The sequence below is a fragment of the Eurosta solidaginis genome, chromosome 4 (assembly GCF_040869045.1).
Source record: "Eurosta solidaginis isolate ZX-2024a chromosome 4, ASM4086904v1, whole genome shotgun sequence".
NCBI lineage: Eukaryota > Metazoa > Arthropoda > Insecta > Diptera > Tephritidae > Eurosta > Eurosta solidaginis.
Genome location: NC_090322.1, coordinates 61,084,345 through 61,106,188, shown reverse-complemented (window position 1 = coordinate 61,106,188; position 21,844 = coordinate 61,084,345). Strand labels below are relative to the sequence as shown.

The 21,844-nt window shown below is 40.5% G+C and overlaps 1 long non-coding RNA gene across 2 annotated transcripts in view; it reads left to right on the top strand.

Moving 5' to 3' along the window:
• The first annotated feature begins 6,523 nt into the window (after positions 1-6,523).
• The window catches only part of LOC137249876 (uncharacterized), a 72,304-nt gene continuing 56,983 nt past the window's right edge, over positions 6,524-21,844 (top strand). Inside the window, exons 1-4 of one of the 2 annotated variants that reach the window (XR_010952584.1) lie at positions 6,524-6,579; positions 6,661-6,740; positions 8,374-8,516; positions 8,581-8,758. This is a non-coding gene — a long non-coding RNA (uncharacterized lncRNA). The remainder of the gene's footprint in view (positions 6,580-6,660; positions 6,741-8,373; positions 8,517-8,580; positions 8,759-21,844) is intronic. The other variant, XR_010952583.1, reaches the window with a different exon arrangement.

Below are 21,844 nucleotides of genomic sequence, written 5' to 3'. Positions count from 1 at the left end.
GTGTGTTCAGTTTATATTTATATTTAAGAATTCATGAGCTTACCACCGGCTTATAACAATTGAATTTCAATTATTATGTTTTCTAAGAGAAACTGAAAAGAAAGAAACATTTACTGGCATATTGCGATGGAACCATTTCGAAAACCGCCAACGTAATCATCATCAGGCAATTTTGTACTGTTATAAAAGGTTTCAAAGGTTATACACTAACAACACAATTGAGACATTTTGTCTCTATATTAATTTGTGTGCCATGTAGATTGGTTTATGTTTTCTAAGAGAAACTGAAAAGAAAGAAACATTTACCAGCATATTGCGATGGAACCATTTCGAAAACCGCCAACTTAATCATCATCAGGCAATTTTGTAATGTTATCAAGGGTTTCACCGGGATTCGAACCGTGAATCACATGGTGAAACTGCAGTTGTCTTTAACCACTAGGCATTCCTGCTGGTATTTGTTTTCATGTATTAATGTAGATTTATTTTTGTAAAGTTCTTCTTCGTTGCGAATGAGAAGCTTTGTAAACTCGGGCTCAGTTTTACATATTTATGTATGATTTTTTAATGGTGTGTTCAGTTTATACTTATATTTAAGAATTCATGAGGTCAACACCGGCTTATAGTAATTGAATTTCAATTATGTTTTCTAAGAAAAACTGAAAAGAAAGAAACATTTACTTGCATATTGCGATGGAACCATTTCGAAAACCGCCAACATAATCATCATCAGTCAATTTTGTAATATTATCAAAGGTTTCACCGGGATTCGAACCGCTAATCATATGGTGAAACTGCAGTTGCCTTTAACCACTGGGCTATACTGCTGGTATTTGTTTTCATGCTTAATTCAGTTTTTCTAATTTCTACACTAACAACACAATTGAGACATTTTGTCTCTATATTAATTTGTGTGCCATGTAGATTGGTTTTTGCAAAGTTCTTCTTCGTTGCGAATGAGAAGCTTTGTAAACTCGGGCTCAGTTTTACATATTTATGTATGTTTGTTTAATGGTGTGTTCAGTTTATACTTATAACCGGCTTATAATAATTGAATTTTAATTATTATGTTTTCTAAGAGAAACTGAAAAGAAAGAAACATTTACTGGCATATTGCGATGGAACCATTTCGAAAACCGCCAATTTAATCAGGTTTGTTTAATGGTGTGTTCAGTTTATACTTATATTTAAGAATTCATGAGCTTAACACCGGCTTATAATAATTGAATTTCAATTATTATGTTTCCTAAGAGAAACTGAAAAGAAAGAAACATTTACTGGCATATTGCAATGGAACCATTTCGAAAACCGCCAACGTAATCATCATCAGGCAATTTTGTAATGTTATCAAGGGTTTCACCGGGATTCGAACCGTGAATCACATGGTGAAACTGCAGTTGCCTTTAACCACTAGGCAACCCTGCTGGTATTTGTTTTCATGCATAATTCAGTTTTTCTCATTTCTATACTAACAACACAATTGAGACATTTTGTCTCTATATTAATTTGTGTGCCATGTAGATTTATTTTTGTAAAGTTCTTCTTCGTTGCGAATGAGAGGCTTTGTAAACTCGGGCTCAGTTTTACATATTTATGTATGATTGTTTAATGGTGTGCAGTTTATACTTATATTTAAGAATTCATGAGGTTAACACCGGCTTATAATAATTGAATTTCAATTAGGTTTTCTAAGAGAAACTGAAAAGAAAGAAACATTTACTGGCATATTGCGATGGAACCATTTCGAAAACCGCCAACGTAATCATTATCAGGCAATTTTTCAATGTTATCGAAGGTTTCACCGGGATTCGAACAGTGAATCACATGGTGAAACTGCAGTTGCCTTTAACCACTAGGCTATACTGCTGGTATATGTTTTCATGCTTAATTCAGTTTTTCTCATTTCTACACTAACAACACAATTGAGACATTTTGTCTCTATATTAATTTGTGTGCCATGTAGATTGGTTTTTGTAAAGTTCTTCTTCGTTGCGAATGAGAAGCTTTGTAAACTTGGGCTCAGTTTTACATATTTATGTATGTTTGCTTAATGGTGTGTTCAGTTTATACTTATATTTAAGAATTCATGAGCTTAACACCGGCTTATAATAATTGAATTTCAATTATTATGTTTTCTAAGAGAAACTGAAAAGAAAGAAACATTTACTGGCATATTGCGATGGAACCATTTCGAAAACCGCCAACGTAATCATTATCAGACAATTTTGCAATGTTATCGAAGGTTTCACCGGGATTCGAACCGTGAATCACATGGCGAAACTGCAGTTGCCTTTAACCACTAGGCTATTCTGCTGGTATTTGTTTTCATGCTTCATTCAGTTTTTCTCATTTCTACACTAACAACACATTTGACACATTTTGTCTCTATATTAATTTGTGTGCCATGTAGATTTGTTTTTGTAAAGTTCTTCTTCGTTACGAATGAGAAGCTTTGTAAACTCGGGCTCAGTTTTACATATTTATGTATGTTTGTTTAATGGTGTGTTCAGTTTATACTTATATTTAAGAATTCATGAGCTTAACACCGGCTTATAATAATTGAATTTCAATTATTATATTTTCTAAGAGAAACTGAAAGAAAGAAACATTTACTGGCATATTGCGATGGAACCATTTCGAAAACCGCCAACGTAATCATCATCAGGCAATTTTGTAATGTTATCAAAGGTTTCACTGAGATTCGAACCGTGAATCACATGGTGAAACTACAGTTGCCTTTAACCACTAGGCTATACTGCTGGTATTTTTTTCATGCTTAATTCAGTTTTTCTCATTTCTACACTAACAACACAATTGAGAAATTTTGTCTCTATATTAATTTGTGTGCCATGTAGATTTGTTTTTGTAAAGTTCATTGAGATAAATACCTCAGATATTTTTGTATTGCTATAATACAACACCATCCGCTGTTCATGCGTATTATCCGTTTGAACTCGTTTTTGGAAAGACGCCCCAATGCACAGTGTTTCGTGTAGAACAAGCTAGCTGGACAAAAACAAAGTTCTTGTTCCAAGAAAAGTGTAATGAGAAATGAAAGAAAAGAAACAAAATAACGGGATTTTTGTTTTTTTTTGATATTTTTGCAAATAAATATTGAGTAATTGAAGTAAGAAGGCAGGAGTGGCCGTACAATGCATTGATTAATTTGCAAAATTCTTGTTGAGTATTAAGCTTCATATTTCTTTTAAGTGAACACTTTTATATAATTTTTTTGATGATTCTAAGCTCGAAGGTAAGTAAAATTTTTTAATAGAATACCTTTCGCAATTAGAGTATTTTCAATATATTTAACATTCCGTTATTAATAAGAAAAGGTATTTTTTCTCTATATTTTTAACTTTAGGGACAAAAAATTTACATACATCCGTGGACATCCGGGCTAAATTTTACATATGTTATAGTCGCAAGTATTCTCTAATAGTCGAAAGAAAAAACCATTGCGAATTCTTTGCACATCTATTTTTAATTTTTTTTGTAGCTTTAGTTATCTCCACATATAAAATAGGATGTATGTACGTACCAGCTCCGACGAGATATTTGAACCTTTAAAGCTGATCTACAAACGGCAAAACTAATTTCCAGGTACAGGGAACTAACACGTAGCCATAAAACACGCAAAAATAAACGCGCAAGGTCAACAAGAGCACACCAAAAGCAAAAAGGCGAAGATCTCTGACTTCAACCTGCCACCACCTACCGCACCAGTCACCAAGGCATTAAAACAGGTACATACAAAGCAATCCTAATGCAGGTATAACCACACAGGAACGCTACACAAAACAACCCCATTTGGTAGCATACACGCCAATACTTGAATGTAATATAAATACTGGACAACTGATAACAAATCAGAACGATCAACGACACTTAAGATGGCAGCACAACAATCATCAACTATTCACCCTGTCGGAAAATCAACAACACAAAGCAGTTTAGTTATAACAGTACCAAGAACGGAGTTTTTTGACATTTGGGTTCAACATTCGAAGGAAACCAGATATAAAGAATTATTGAGTTTTGTTGTACTTAAGTACGGTTTAAGCAAAGGAGCCGAGTATTCGATAAAGAGTTTAAGCTTACAAATATCGGCATATTCGTCGAAGCTGGATCAAAAGTGGAACACTTCTGGAAGACATAAGGAGCGATTTTTGAATAAAAAGTCGGAGTGGCTTTCGGGTCCAGACTTCACATTACAATAACGGATTCAAAGTTGCCATCAGACCAACCAACCACTTCTTCAGGTAACCCCGGCCCGGAAGACGAAAGAAGGACTTTGTTAGCTGCAGTGAAAAAAGCAAACGGCGTCGAGTGGATGACCTCTTGCAATCTAGAAGTCCTGGTGAGTTACTTTATGCGGCAGAAGTATCAACGCGTATGTGCGGCAACAGAAATTTTGCTAACATTATAAAAAAATCACAGGAAATCACTCAAATATCCGGCAAAAAGATGACATGTGAGCCAGATGCAAGATGCTTGAGCAATGTAGAAGCTTTAGCATACTACGTAGATAGCAAGTCGACGACTCATGGGTACAAAACGACTCGGAGGTGGAGCATCAAGGCAGGCCATAAGGTTTATCCAACATTTTAGAGTCTAAGAAAAGCTAAGGCAGAATGCTATCCAAATGAAATTGATGTGGGTGAAACACATGTGCAAATTAAAGTCGAGTCCGTACTAGGTAAAACTGTTGAGCGTTTAGTTTTAGCAAATCAAGAAGTTTTTGTTAGTTTATTACCTACAAACTTAACGTATACTTTAATCAGCAAGTGGGGTTGCGAATGAAGCTCTGGCCATAGCACATATAAGCAAAAGTTTACATGCAGTTCTGACACTGATGAGTTTTTGTTTATATTTTCTTTCGTTCCTCTTCAATTACAGGATGAAAAAGGTAACATTGTTTGGCAGAATCCTCGACCATGTTCTACCATGTATTGTCGTCCAATTAAATTTATTTTTTCTAAAGATTTTATTGGTTTTGAAACGAACAAAGTTTTAGAGGAGATAAATGCGTTGTTGCCAAAAAAGTACATGCTCGAAGAATACGAAGTTTCCGTAAATCACAATATGCTTCTGTTCGGCCTGGGTGCGTCTGAAACCGGCAGTGGGCAGGCGCAAACGGGTCGATCTTGGAATGGATGGTTCGCTCTCTCCGTTGGGGGTTCCTGGTTTGCCGGCGAAGAGACCGGGTCTCCGCTCGGCCGTTATATATATGGCGCTGTGCTGTCGCTGTCCCTGGATGTTGGTGGTGTGGTCGGGCGAAGAGACCGCGTCTCCGCTCCGGTCCGGCTGGCATCGTGGTTTCGGGGTGGACGAAGAGGTCCAGTCTCCGTTCCAGCGTCCGACGCATATAAAGAAATCGAGTCGTCTATCCGCTCTCGGGGTGAATCTAGCTCCTCTTCCACTTGGACGCTCCATGGCTTGGAGCGGGCTTCTCGGAGTAGCTGCTCCTCCTCGTCGATCGAGGCGATGTGTAGCATCGTGTGGTGCTTCTCGCCGCACCGTTTACATCGCCCTTGGCTTGGGCACGCGTTAGAGCGGTGATCAGGGGCCAGACAATTTCCGCAGTAGCTTCCGCGTATCGCTACGTAGAGGCGCTCTTCTGGCTTTTTTGCACGAAAGATGGGGCATAAGCGGATAGGGTGTCGCCCAAGACACACTCGGCATTCAGATGAATAACGCACTGCGTGCGCGGCGGCATTCCGTTTCAAAGCGGCAAAACGACCCATTTTCTGAAAAGAATGCAATGGGTTTGAGTAGGTCGGGTCCTTGTCGAAGTGCAGGGGCGAGTGGTCCCTAATTGTATTGTTGAGATTTGGGAAATTTTAGTAGCGCTTGCGTAAGGGGAAAAACATCTGTCGCTGCATAAAAAAAAATGTTCATATTTGGCGCGCATTATGTGCATGGCCTCTTTCCCCGCACGTTATGTGCCTGGGTCGTTAGTGCCTTATTTTGTTTATTTCGTGTCACCCGGTAGCGTTTTAGCTGGCCACGGGCACCCTAGTGCTGCAGAAAATGAGCATTTACGATTTTCGGTTCGCACCTTCTGGTGCCGAACCGGGTAGAAAGTATATAGCGTGGTTCTTTTGAGTCGCTGTTATTTGTGTTGTTGGTGCTAAAAACCAACAACTTTCCTGCCCTCCGCAAAAAAATGTTTGGACAGCAAAATTTTATGCTATAAAAGAAAAAAAAATAAAAAAAATGTTCGTTTTGGAAGGGGGGGGCCGAGATTTATGAAATGTATAATTTTTTATTTGTTTGTATTGCGTGGAGGGATTTCGTTATTATTATTTCTCGTTTTTTTTTTTTTTGGTAAGGTGTCCTAAACACCTAATTCGCGTGGCAACGTTTGGGCTCGACGGATCTCACGGATCTGAATTGAGATCCCATTGTATCGCACGCAATGTGTCCCTATCTTAAGGGAACAGTGTGTTGAGTGTGGCAACCTTGTGCCGTTCATTCAAAATGGTATCCATTCATGAAAATGTGAATACATACCGATTGTGAATGAATATAACCTTCACAAAGGTATGTACCTGTCTGAAAAAAAACGTGTTCTGGGTAAGTATGCCTTTTTTCTAACTTTTGCATTTGCTTTAATAATTTCATTTTATTCTATTCTATTCTGTTTTTTTTTTTCAGATGCCAACCGTTACAGCAGTGGAGAATAATACGCAATGTATTTTCAATTTAGCTTGAGGAAAATCAAGTAAATTGTATAGGTAATTATTCCTGAAGGTGCGAAAAACTACGTATTTATCCACAGATGGCTTTAATATCTATAATACTAAAGAAAGAAGTATGCAGCGAAGCGCTGAATTCTAAATTTTGAAGGCTGAACAAGCGTGAAAAAAGGTGTGAAAAGCTTGAAATCCAATAACAAAGCAAATCGAGCAAATAATGCACTTTTCCTCGGGCCAGCTAATATGAAAATGTGTGCTTGCATTAAAGCATGTTAATTTTTATAAATGCTCTAATTTACAAATCACAAAAGAAAGGCGATCAAAGCTAAAGAGTTGAAAAAATATGCCTATCCAGTGGGGGCCATTTGCATTCTCATTTTCTGTGTGTCCGATTGTTGCGCGTCATGTACATGGAATAATCAACATCGGACGGCTAGTTTGGTCATTTCATTGCGCGTTCCCACATAGCTTTTGTTATTGGATTCCGCATTGTTCTTACGTCCCGGCTGCCGTGACGTGAATTAATTAAATATTTGAGTGTTGAGAAGGAGTGTGTGATGACAACGAAGTGGGTTCTTTGATGCGGTTCCTTGTAGCTCCATACAACTGGAAATTTTAGTACTTAAAAATATATCACTAAAAGAAGCGAAACAAAGAAGATAACAGCGATAAAGTATAAAGCGAAGTGATGAGTACAGCGACAAATTTGTAAAAACAAGAGCGATTGAATTAGTTTAAAATAAAAGTATAACCCAGGCATGCTTAACCAACGAAACGATATCATTTCGTTACGATAATCAACGTTAATAAACGAAACGAAGTCATTTCGTTTCGTTTATTAACGTTAAGATCGTCAAATTAACGAAATGATTTCGTTTCGTTTTCTGCCATATCAAAACGAAATCAAATCGTTTATGTTGATTATTAATTTCAAACTATGCTGGCAAAGCTGATTGATGGCGGAGTCATTAAAGGTGAAAGCATTAGCCAAGCTGATTGCAACTTTTCTCATGAATTTTGACAGTACAAATATTTCTCAGAGTATTTTTGACATTACCACCAACGAATTACACAAACAAATTACATAGAGTTTGTGTGTGTATGTGCGCTCGTTGTTGCCACCTTACGGCTTCACCATGGCTATAGCATTGCCAGCACAATTCAAACATAAAGTATCACGTTTTTGTTAACGTTTTTAACGTTAACGAAAGCTTTTCGTTTCGGTTAAAAACGAGATACAATTTATCTTGATAATTTCTTTATCGATAATATTTCGAAGTGTTTCAACGGAAACGGTGGAAATTTTTTGATAAACGATTAGCTTAACGTTAAGGTGCATCCCTGGTATAACCATATCGCTTGTTGGTTACCTATAAATAAACGTAGATAAATGAATATGTAGGTTTATATGTGTATAAAGTGATAATGCATTTAAGAATAGTCGCACAAAAGCTAACGTAATCTTATACATACGAAACGTGGACGAACTTAAACTGCTAACCCACCAGGCAAACATACAACGGGATAGTGAACTACATGCCTACTTCGAATTGAGCCATACCAGGCTATATTGAGCTTGATCCGACCATTTCCGCATTCCTTCTGCTTCTTTCATACAAACCATTGATACAATAACTAAGTACGATTTTCCGTTTGCCCCGCTCTACTTTAGACATACAGCATGGACGTGGCTTCGAGAGGAGTTTCCGCTATAGTAGAATACGATTATGTGGCGCAAGAACCCGATGATGAGGTCAATACGCTCATGTCGATGTGCAGAGAAAGGCATGTGCATATACAACGTTAAATGCAGAGGTACATTGCATCCTAAAAGTAAGTGTGTTAGCTTTGTTTCATATCCTCATTCATCCCGTTGCAGATTTTAGGAGGACCATCGCTTACTAGACATGGTTGCGTCACTTGGCAGACCATGTCCGGGCTACTGCCCGATTAAAGACCGAAGGAAAAGGGTTGGAATGGAACACAAAAAAAACGATGCAATTTGTGGGGAAAGAAGGAGAAATAGGAAGTCAAGCAGCAAGAGGCAACATTGAAAGGTAAATGGGAAATTAGACGTTTTCTCGATGACATCGTTCACAGTTTATATAAAAGCCAATTTAATTCTGCCATCCGTTCTGGCAGTGCACGGTATACATTAACTATTAAATAAATTAATTACGTAAACCGCACGTATTTTTAAGGTCTTAAGCTTCAGGTAACTCGGGTGTAGGGGTGACATATGTGCAGTTAAATTATGATGTTGTACTAGGAATCTAGGTAACCTCCTACTGACGCCATCACATCTGCACGTCCCGGTCGTATCGTGTCGATGATATAGCCTTGTGATCGTTGTATGGCTGTCCACATGGATGGGGGCACCTAGACAGAATCGCTACGCGGTCTTAGGGATAATGTTTGCTCATAATTCTTCTAACCATGAAAGAAATCGTAGAATCCGTCTGGATCATCCAAATAAAATTTCCGGCAGCTTGGAAAACCACGTGACGTCACTGTTCCTCACCCCATCTACGATGTGGATTGGCAAAAATAAAACCTTTTGTTTGGGGATATTGCGCTAGCAAAGGCTCTGGTGCTAACCTTTTCTTGGATTTGTGGCGGCAGCAGCACTTGAGCGCATTTGTGCACTCCTTACCCCTCCGTGCCGTTGTTCGGTGATGGTTGTGCTGAGCCCCCAAATGTATGATCGCCGGCGCTCGTGATCACTAACGTATTGGTGACACTATTGCTTATTTGATATTTTTATGTGGTTGCTGCTTTTGGGTCTTCACGGCTTGCTAGGATAACTCATTTGAGCTGCTGATGACTATCTTCCTCGATATGATGTTTTTATAAAAATGTAAATTTTGTTCTTGGTTCATGTTTTCCGGATTCTGATATGTGTAGCACTTACCACAGAGATCAAACCCAAAAAATTGTGGAATTTTGATGCTTCCTAATTCAAATTCAATATGTATCTGTGGCAGATCCAGTTTTTTTGTTAGTTATCTTATATGAACTCAAATTTAGAACAAAAAGTTCAGTATACCCTACGTAACTGCATCACTGTAGGACCCCGCTTCACACAAATGGCGCTATATTGGGGGCGTTTACTGGTCGTTTCTACGCGAGCACCCATGAGGCCGATTTGGTGGGGACAGGTTCCAGACAGCTATGTAGCTGTCATCAAAGCTGTCGACTTGGGTTGGAAAACTGTGAGCGTTGGGAAACTCATGGGAGAAAGGTTAATGCTGTCAGAGCACGTACTGGTGGCATTGCTGAGTTATTCAAAAAGAACAAAGTTACAGACGGAGCATGATACCATGGTCAGTCCCCGTGGAGTGCAAGTATGACAGCATTGAAACGGTACCGACCATGAACATCATGCTCTGGTTGGCGCCGGTGATATTGGTTGAGGAGTGGGGTTGGTATGAGCACGCTTAGGGCCGCAGGCCGTATACGCGGTCACGCTCGCCTCGAATACCTAACATTTTACATTTGTTTTTGTTTTTTTTTTTTTTACATTCTGCATATTCGTTTACGAAGATGACTACATATAAGCGTATCTTTAGATTCTATTACCGTTTTAGCGCAATTTGTTTTAAAATAAACAATAAATTAACAATTAGTTTGAGTCAGTAGTAAAGCGAATATAAATATGCTGAAGTTTTAAATAATTTTAGAACTTTGACAAAAAATTTCGAAGGTAAATTTCAAATTCGGAAAATTGTTTCGTAGCGGTTGAAAATAAATTAAACGCATTTCGGTAATTGTTGGGTGTTGATACCGGGTTTCGGTATCAGCCTTTGGTACACCGATTAACTTCTAATCCCCTAGTAGCGCCCTGTTGGCCAAGCAACAATCAACTCTTAAAGGACCTTTGAAGCTTATAGGCAAACACTCCCTCTGATTCTTTGAGTTCGTGTAAATGTATTTATGAATGATGGGGATACATAAAGGGAAGAAACAGAACGCCCCAAGTTGTGTTTTCTGCTCTTTGGAAGGGGTTGGTCTCTCAAAGAGCCTCTCATATCTGTCTTGAATGGACATGACTATCGTGCACTTGCGTATTTTTACTGCATGGACGTTAACTTGTTAGTCACAGGAGTCACAGTGATGAGTGTACGTTCGGGTAATTTTAATTCTAAATGCGAAATTGCGAATCTTGATGGTTTCTTAGGGGGTGTAATGGTATTCTGTGGCAGATAATGGATCTGCGATAGGGTTCTGGTGTCCTCGCTCGGGGTGAGCGAGTGAATTGGGGTTTGATTGTGAAAATGAAAAATAATTGTTTTGTGGTAGATGGGGATCTGCATTAGGGTGGTTGGTTGTCCTCGTTTCGGTGAACGAGCGCTGGGGTTTTGGACATCCCTTTTTCTCGACGGAACTCTTCCGTCTTTCTGTTAGGGCTTCCCCCGTCTCCGTCACCGCGAGAGCATAAGTGTATGGGATTGTGTTTACTCACGTGGCGAGCCCGGGGATTCAGCTGTGGCACATTGTGAATTTTTTTAAAGTTAAAAGTAGAAAGTGTCGAGTGCCTTAGGGGGATTGGAATCTCCAGTGGGAGCCTCACACGGTGAGCCCATATGTAGGAGTATAGAGTGTTAGGCGTCCGTTCACGTGATGAGCCCGAGGTTTCCGGGGTTGGGACTGAATGCCCAGGGTGGTTGAGATTCCCGGGAGCCTCACACGTGGAGGCTGGATTACATAGGTTGATTTGGAAATTGCCCGCTCACGTGGCGAGCCCGCGGATTCTGCTGATGAATACTAAGTGAATAGGGTGGTTTGGAATCCGTAGTGGGAGCCTCCCACGGTGAGTCCCGGCGTAGAAGTAGCGGAGTGGATAGATTATGCTCTTACGGTGACGAGATGAGTTCGGTGGGAATACCCAACCGAAAGTCTGTGAAGAGGGGGGGGGGGGGGGGGGGGGGGGGGGTTGTGGATTCGCGATAGAAAGTTCGTTTTGGAAAGGAGGGCGAGGAACGGATGGATGGTTATGAGGAGCTCTTGGTCTTCTCGCAGTCCATCTCCTTCGTTGGAAGAAGGATCAGTTTGACCAAAGGTCGTCTGACTTGACCCTTCTCGGTTATGAGGTCGACTACGCGAACTCGGTTATCTTCGCCGGGGTGTACGTTGACGACTCGACCTAACCTCCATTCGTTGGGAGATAAGTTGTCCTCTTTGAGGACAGCGAGGTCTCCCACTTGTATGTTTTGTTTGGGTGTTTCCACTTCACACGCTTTTGAAGTTCGGATAAATATTCGGTTTTCCATAGACGGCAGAAGGTTTGATGGAGGGCCTTGAGCTTCTGCCATCTATTTAGCATGGAGGAAGGGCTTTCGTTCGCATCCGGTTCAGGCGGCGCCAAAAGATGGCTGCCCGTGAGGAAATGCCCTGGGGTTAGTGGCTCCAGGTCCGTTGGGTCATTGGACGCTGGGCTGAGAGGCCGTGAATTTAGACATGCCTCGATCCGGCACAAAAGGGTTTGGAACTCCTCCATGGTATATTTGTGGGGAGAAGCGATCTTTTTGAAGTGGCTTTTGAAGCTCTTCACTCCCGCTTCCCACAGGCCGCCCATATGTGGAGCGGCGGTGGGGATAAAATGCCAGTTCAATGCTTGATGGCTATACTTTGAGACTGTTTTATCTCGGATTTCGGCCAGAAAGGCTTTAAATTCGGATCGTAAAGATCTTGATGCTCCGACAAAGTTTGTACCATTGTCGGAGTAGATGTTTTTCGGACATCCTCTTCTCGCGATAAGGCTGCGAGAAAGCATGGGGTGCTGAGGTCACTAGTGGCCTCTAAGTGAATGGCCTTAGTGGAGAAACAGACCAAAAGGCATACGTAGCCTTTTGACAGTCGACATCCTCTACCGCGGTAGCTTTTGATGTCGAAAGGCCCCGCAAAGTCTACCCCGGTATTGGTGAACGCGCGGGTAAAAGTAGTCCGTTCGCAGGGAAGGGCACCCATAAGTTGGGACTGTGCCTGCTTTCGATGAATAATGCAGGTTTTGCAATTGTGGATGACAGCTCTGGTCATGGTCTTGACATTCGGTATCCAGTATTGGGTTCGGATGAGACGGAGCATGAGCTGGTTCTCGCCATGAAGGGAGTCATGATGAGCCATCATAACTGTAAGGCGAGACAGCCTACAATTGTAAGGCAAGATGATCGGATGACGCTCGTTGTATGACATCTCTTTTGACGCCCCTAGACGCCCCCCTGTTCTAATAATATCATCTTTGTCGATATATGGGTTGAGTGAAAGTATTTCACTCTTTCGATCGATAGGTTCCATATTTTTCAAGTTTAAATATTCTGTCCCGTAAAACTGTTTCTGGCAGACTCGTATTAATGCTTGAGTCGTTACCTTAATCTCATCGGCTGTGATTATACACGCTTTTTCGTGGAACGAGGCTTTTGTTCTTGGGTGAGTTCTTTTATAAAACCTCCTAAGATAGGATAGAACCTTTAAAGCCCTGGGTAAATTTGAAAAACGGTCGAGAATATCTACATGATCTACCCTTGTCGTGGCATATGTTTGTGCCCTCTTCTCTTCAACGGACGTTTTGTATTCGGTCTCTTGTGCTGGCCAGTGGGAATTGTCTTCTTGCAGCCAAGAAGGTCCCTGCCACCACAACGAATTGTTGACCAACTCTGATGCAAGTAGTCCTCTGCTTCCTAGATCCGCTGGATTAGATTCGGAGTCCACGTGGAGCCAGTCCTTTCTACCGACCATATCGATGATCTTAGTGATTCGGTGTGCGACGAAGGTTGACCAGGAACAGGGCGGTTTTCTTATCCATGCGAGTACGATGGTTGAATCCGTCCAGAGGTGAACTTTTGCTGGTCCCAAATGAATGTTTCGGAATATTGATTCCATGATTTCTGCAAGCAGCACGGCGCCGCAGAGTTCTAAGCGTGGTAGCGAGATGGTGTTCACTGGAGCTACTCTGGTTTTTGCTAAAAGTAAGTGTATGAAAACCTGATCGTCTCTTTTCACGCGCATGTATATCGCTGCCGCATATGCTTTCTCGGAAGCGTCACAGAAGCCGTAGATTTCTATGTCGTCTTCCGGTGAAAAATTTACCCACCGCGGTATCCTAATGTTATCTATTTCGCTATAGTGTTGGGTGAAATTTTCCCACCGTTCTAAGGTAGTTGGGGAGACAGGCTCGTCCCACCCGGTGCCCTCTAACCAGATATTCTGCATTAGTATTTTTGCCACTATGAACATTGGTGCAAGCCAACCTAAAGGGAAAAGTTTTTGCTATAGCGGATAGGATTGCGCGTTTGGTGGTGTTCTCGCCATTCCCTAAAACTCCTGCTGTAAAGTAAAACATGTCTGAGCGCGCGTTCCATCGTATTCCGAGTGCCTTCACCGAGCTAGCCTGTTCAAACGCTAGGAAGTCCTCGCTGAGCAAATCCGTTTTGGGGATGTTCTGAAGGATTTCCTCACAATTTGATGTCCACTTGCGCAATGGAAAGCCAGCTGAGTGTAATGCTTCGCGAATCTTGTTTCTTGCTCTGATGGTTGACGCTATTGTATGTCCTCCAGATAAAACGTCGTCGACATACATACTTTCTCGTAATATACCCGATGCTATTGGGTGCGTATTTGCTACATCATCAGCCAATTGTAGAAGTGACCGTATCGCGAGGTAGGGGGCGCAATTTACACCAAATGTGACAGTCTTTAGTTCGTAAAGACTGATGGGTTCGTTGGGGGATGTTCGATGGACAATTCTTTGAAATTTGGCGTGATTATCGGTCACCCAAATTTGCCTATACATCTCTTCTATGTCACTATTAAAGACAAAGCGGTACAGTCTCCAACGTACAATTAAAATAGGCAAGTCTGCTTGGAGTACTGGACCTGGGTGGAGTATGTCGTTTAGACTAATGCCATTTGCTGTCGGACTTGACGCGTTGAAGACGACGCGCACTTTGGTAGTGGTACTTTCCCCTTTTACAACGGCGTGGTGGGTCAGGAAATAATTATCCGAATCGTCGGATGGTATATTATTCTTAATTTTTCTCATATGTCCAAGTGTTTCGTATTCTGACAACACCCGAATATACTCTTTTCCAAAATCTTGGTTTTTCAGTAATCGCCCCTCATTTCTGAAGAATTGTGAACATGCGCGCTTTAGGGACGGTCCTAATTTAATATTCTCAGGGTAATCCTGCCTGAATGGTAGCGAAACTATATACCTCCCATTTTCATCACGTTTTGTCGTTTCCTTAAATAGTTGTTCACAATACCTTTCTTCTTCATTAAGCATTTTATTTTTGGGAACATTTTCTATCTCCCAGAAAGCTTTTAATTGGTTGTCCAATGCAACCTCGTTATAAAATGACATGATGTTCTTCGTTGGACTCGGTGCTTCGATGCGACCGGTTAGTATCCAACCGAACACTGTCTCTTGGGCCAAAAGTGTATTTAGTACATTCTTTTTCAGACCGCTTAGTATAATTTGGGGATATATGTCTCCTCCAAGTATGAGGTCTACGTCTTCGTTGATGTAGAACCTCTTGTCTGCCAACACCAAGTCTGGGAATGCCTGCATAGTCTTGGCGTTGATATGGCAGGATGGAAGATTCCCAGTGAGTTTGGCTAGGACTAGAACGGGTGTAGTCAGGCTGAAGCAGGCATCCACTGGTGAACGTAATTCAATTTTGGATGCCTCTTTCACCTGAGCTGACACCGCATTTGTGATGCCTGAAACTTGGGCATGCATTTTCCTCGCTGGCAAATTGATTCTGCGTTTCAGTCTTTCAGTTATAAAGGAACATTCAGACCCTGAATCAATTAATGTCCGCGCGGAGAAGTCCGTACCATTATGGTGAATGTGTACGCGAGCAGTTCCTAATAGCACACCTGCGCTGGAATTCGTATGACAGGATGTCTCATTTTTGTTCCCGTTTGAACCTGGTTTTTCTGATTCCTTTCTAGAGTCTAGAAGTAGAGGGCCTATTATCGTAGGAGTTTTGGGGCAGGTTGTAGGTGGTGTTTTTCTGTAGGGTATCCGCATGCAGGAGCGTATGGTGACGAGAGTGGCACGTATTGCAGTTGTAGGAACTGGTGCATCTGGTCACTGTGTGTCCTGGGGATAGACAATTCAGACAACCACTTGTAGATTTTATGAATTTAATCCTTTCTGGAGGGGTTAACTCGCAAAATCGTGAACAGTTTCGTAATCTGTGCTCTGCGGACTTGCACATTTTACACATTGCCTTTGACGTCGGTCTGGATACCTTTGTTTGAAAGGCACCAAGTCTTTTCGTAGGGGGTTCTGTTGATTGTCGCGACGCGTTTAGTTTTTGCACTTTCGAAGTGGCATGCCCTGTAAAACCAGACACTGTTTCAAGTGTTTGAAACCAATTAGACAGGAATTTATCCATATCCTCCCACTTGGATATGTCCATTTTATGATCTATACTTTGCTCCCATAGAGCCAACGTGCTCTCTGGTAGCTTGGTTGAGCAGAGATAAGTCAGGATTGCATCCCAATTGGAAGTGTCAATTTTGTGGCATTTGAGGGACGAAATACAATTATTTATATCATTTTGCAGCTTTTTTATTGAACTGCCTCACTCACTTTCTACCTTTTTTAAGTTAAATAAAATTTGTAGTTGTGTGTTAACTAAGATACGTTTGTTTTCGTATCTTTCACACAAGTTTTTCCAGGCCATCTCGAAACCTTCATTTGTGAGAGGGCATTTTTTAACGATATCTTTTGCTTCGCCCTGCGTTTTGTTGTTGAGATGGAATAACATTTCCACCCCTTTCAAACTAGAATTGTTTATATATATTGCCGTGAACAGGTCGCGAAAAGTTGGCCAAGGCAGATAATCCCCTTTAAAAACTTCGTGTCGCAAGCAGGGAGGCGAATTTTATGCGCATGAGGTTCTTTCTCAGGGTTGACGTTCTTTTCATCCTTCTTGTATTTTTCTGCCTCAGCAGACATAGACGCTGAACATCGCACGTAGATTGCGTATGCTTCCTTTTGCTTCTTTCTGATCGCCATAACGTCATCCGCTGACACCTCATCAGATCCCAATAGCGAATCAAACGCAGACTTTACCTTCTTCCACAAGAGCCGCAACTCTTCCTGCTGTATTGCAAGGGTGTGTTTGCTATGGTCGCTCTCCGGAATAAGGCTGTAATCTTTATCAAATTCTGCGATTGATTCTGCTAAACGGATGTTGGTTTCCATTGTTTTATTTACGTTTATTAACGAGAAAATTTCCGATTAGAAAAATAGAACTCTTCTGAGTTAAAATGCCTGCCCAGCCCTAAATAAAAACTATTGAAATTCGAGTTTATTATTTATTTTGTTTATTGCAGACTTTTTGTCTTGGTAGCGACAACGAAAAGGGTTTATTTTATGGACTTTTTGTCACAGCAGCGACAACAGCAAAAAGGTTTAATTTACAGAATTTTTGTCTCAGCGGCAACAACAAAAAAGGGGGACCACTCGCCACCTCCACAGATAATGGGTGTATTTTTGAAAAAGTGAAAAAAATGCGTGCGATATTGCAAAACAAGCGCAAAAAAAAGTGTAAAAAGTGTTTAAAAAGTGAAGTGAGCACCGGATTAATTAATTAAATTGAACTTAATTTCGTGTTTGTGATGTGCAAAAAAAAACAACAACACAAAACTATTTAGTATGGTGCGGAAAATGAGGTTAGGTTACCCTCTTCCTTGTGTTGTGTCTGGAAAACCTTACCACTGGTGGGGGGATAGACCAGATAATCACAAGGATCGAAATAAAATTAATAAACCAAGTGATTTAATTTTTTGAAATTGGAAAGAAAAAATGGTGCTCACTAAATAACTTCACTTTTTCACTTCTTTTTGATTTTAATTTTTCGCGCACTACACGGGTTTTTTTCTTTATTTTGCAAAAAAAAAAAGTGGCAAGAAATATAACACTTACTTCTTATTGGTTTTTGTGCCGGAAAAGTTGATTGTGCTGTGCTGTGGTTGGCGAATATGCTGTGGCTCTGGTACCCTGTGTACAATAAACTCCAACTTTTTCCTTGTCAATTTTCGGCTGCTAATATCGTGTTGTATAATATGTAACTTCCAAACTTCTTTGTTATGTTCTGCTGGGATATACTGTGGCAAATAAATTCTCGTGGCAAACCTTTGGCAAATTGTGCTGTGTTGTGGACTGTAATTTGTAGGTGCTTTTAGTTCCTTTTTCGGAGAGTAAGGACCAATGTTCGGCCTGGGTGCGTCTGAAACCGGCAGTGGGTAGGCGCACACGGGCCGATCTTGGAATGGATGGTTCGCTCAAAAGATATAAATAAGAGCACAAGAGGAATTCCTCGTTATAAAATAATATTTAATTAACAGTGTAAGGAAATATAAAGAGGATACAATATTACCTTTGTGTATAACTTGACGATGGTGATCCTGTGCGTTGTGTGCTGGTTGGCGGTCAATCGAGAAAGAGACCGGTTATCCCGTTGAGGACAACCGCTAAGCCGCGAAAAAGTCCTCTGGTATTAAGGAGGGGAAAAAAGTCACACACACAACAACCCCCACATATACGTGCATGGGTGCTGACAACCTGCACACACACGTGCAGGTGTATGAAACGCATGCATGTGCATGCATGCACACAAATGCGGCGTGAGTGTGGGTGGCTGGAAATATTATTAAAACGTTAGGGAGGGGCGCCGTCAATCAGGTAAAAGTTAGGCATTTGGCCTAAACGGCTTCTAACAATGATTGACGGAAAAGTTTGCAATGCTTTGACTGAAACTTCTTCCGTACAAAAGTGTTATATTTGTGGTGCCACTCCAAAAGATATTAATAATGAGTTACGGGACTTTACGCCTAACCGAGATAATCTAGGTTTTGGTTTGTCTACTCTCCATGCATGGATAAGATGTTTTGAATGCTTGCTTCACATAAGTTATCGCCTCGAAGTAAAAAAATGGCAGCTTAGGAATGAGGCAGATAAAGAGAGTGTAAAGCTCCGTTCCAACGAAATCCAGAATAAATTTAAAAGTGTACTTGGATTGATAGTAGATAAACCAAACCAGGTTTCGGCAATACCTATGACGGCAACACTGCTCGTAGGTTTTTCGAAAATTCTGAGGCTAGTGCTGAGATTACGGGATTGGTTGTAACGCTCATCAAAAGATTCGACACTCTCCTTCGCGCATTAGCATCTGGGTACAATATAAATATCCAAAGATTTGAAAAATTTGCGGTCGAGACTAAAAAACTATACATAGATCTCTATCCATGGTTTAATATGCCTGTTACAGTTCATAAAATCTTAGTGCATAGTACTGATATTATAAAATCAGCAATTTTCCTATTGGCCAACTTTCTGAGGAAGCACAGGAAGCCCGTAACAAAGATTTGAGACGATTCAGGGATGATAACACACAAAAGCAGTCGCGTGAAGCCACGAATAGAGATCTTATGAATATGTTGCTTATAACATCGGATCCTGTAGTTAACAGTTTTAGGGAGATACGCAAGAAAAAATTTAAAAGTCTGACTTCAGAAGTCTTGAATTTACTGTCCCCCGATAATGTTGAGGAGTCAATAAATACCCCAGTTGTTTCAAGCTTTCACAGTAGTGTTGCTGATGCTCATGACTATTCCACAAGTGACTCATCGAATGAAAGTGATGATAGCGAATAATAACATAATTATAAAAGATACCTACCCTATAACTTTTTGTTGGATCAGGTTTTATTTAATTTAAATCTATTGTCTTTTCTACTTTGTATGATACTTTACTTTTAAGTTTTTGTAATAAGTAATTTTCACATAATTAATTTAATTATTTACATTGTTATTATTATTATTGTAATTCACTTTTACATTCTTGACTGGTACTATAAAACAATTTTGTAAAATAGTCCAGGATAAATACTCAAATAAATACAAAATATGTATGTACATATGTCCAGTCACTCACATAAATAAGTAGACACCCCTTTTTGGAAAATTCTTACAATTTTCGCTTTCGCAAATTTATTTTAACTAATATCCCATAAGAAAACTTGTCACGATCTATAACAAAAACTAAATTATATTTAAAAAATGTTTGAATAATTCGACGAATTTTCATATTTTAACTAATTTCCCATAAGAAAAATTGTCACGATCTATAACAAAAACTAAATTTTATTTAAACAAGTAAGGAAGTATAAGTTCGGGTGTAACCGAACATTACATACTCAGTTGAGAGCTATGGTTATAACATAAGGGAAAATAACCATGTAGGAAAACGAACCGAGGGTAACCCTGGAATGTGTTTGTATGACATGTGTATCAAATGAAAGGTATTAAAGAGTATTTTATGAGGAGTGGGCCATAGTTCTACAGGTGGACGCCATTTAGGGATATCGCCATAAAGGTGGATCAGGGTTGACTCTAAAGTTGACATTAAAGTTATTAATGAGGGTTTTAAAAGGGAGTGGTGGTAGTTGTATAGGTGGTCGCCTTTTCGAGATATCGGCATAAAGGTGAACCAGGTGTGACTCTAGAATGCGTTTGTACAATATGGGTATCAAACGAAAGGTGTTAATGAGTATTTTAAAAGAGAGTGGGCCTTAGTTCCACAGGTGGACGCCTTTTCGAGATATCGCCATAAAGGTGGGTCAGGGGTGACCTCAGAGTTTGTTTGTACGATATGGGTGTCAAATTAAAGGTATTAATGAGGGTTTTAAAAGTGAGTGGTGGTAGTTGTATAGGTGGCCGCCTTTTCGAGATATCGGCATAAAGGTAGACCAGGGGTGACTCTAGAATTTGTTTGTACGATATGGGTATCAAATGAAAGGTGTTAATGCGTATTTTAAAAGGGAGTGATCCTTAGTTCCATAGGTGGACGCCGTTTCGTGATATCGCCATAAAGGTGGACCAGGGGTGACCCTAGAATTTTTTTGTACGATATGGGTATCAAATGAAAGGGGTAAATGAGCATTTTAAACGGGAGTGGGCCTTGGTTCTATAGGTGGACGCCTTTTCGAGATATCGCCATAAAGGTGGACCAGGGGTGACTCTAGAATGCGTTTGTATAATATGGGTATCAAACGAAAGGTGTTAATGAGTATTTTAAAAGGGCGTGGGCTTTAGTTCTATAGTTGGACGCCTTTTCGAGATATCGCCATAAAGGTGGACCAGGGGTGACTCTAGAATGCGTTTGTACAATACGGGTATCAAACTAAAGGTGTTAATGAGTATTTCAAAATGGCGTGGGGCTTAGTTCTATAGTTGGACGCTTTTTCGAGATATCGCCATAAAAGTGGACCAGGGATGACTCTAGACTTTGTTTTTACGAAATGGGTATCACATGAAAGGTGTCAATGAGTCTTTTTAAAAGGGAGTGGGTCTTAGTTCTATAGGTGGTCGCCTTTTCGATATATCGCCATAGAGGTGGACCAGGGGTGACTCTAGAATATGTTTGTACGATATGGGTATCAAATTAAAGGTATTAATGAGGGTTTTAAAAGTGAGTGGCTTAGTTCTATAGTTGGACGCTTTTTCGAGATATCGCCATAAAGGTGGACCAGGGATGACTCTAGACTCTGTTTTTACGAAATGGGTATCACATGAAAGGTGTTAATGGGTCTTTTTATAAGGGAGTGGGTCTTAGTTCTATAGGTGGTCGCCTTTTCGATATATCGCCATAGAGGTGGACCAGGGGTGACTCTAGAATATGTTTGTACGATATGGGTATCAAATTAAAGGTATTAATGAGGGTTTTAAAAGTGAGTGGTGGTAGTTGTATAGGTGGCCGCCTTTTCGAGATATCGGCATAAAGGTAGACCAGGGGTGACTCTGGAATTTGTTTGTACGATATGGGTATCAAATGGAAGGTGTTAATGCGTATTTTAAAAGGGAGTGATCCTTAGTTCCATAGGTGGACGCCGTTTCGTGATATCGCCATAAAGGTTGACCTGGGATGACCCTAGAATTTGTTTGTACGATATGGGTATCAAATGAAAGGGGTTAATGAGCATTTTAAAAGGGAGTGGGCCTTGGTTCTATAGGTGGACGCCTTTTCGATATATCGCCATAAAGGTGGACCAGGGGTGACTCTAGAATGCGTTTGTACAATATGGGTATCAAACGAAAGGTGTTAATGAGTATTTTAAAAGGCGTGGGCC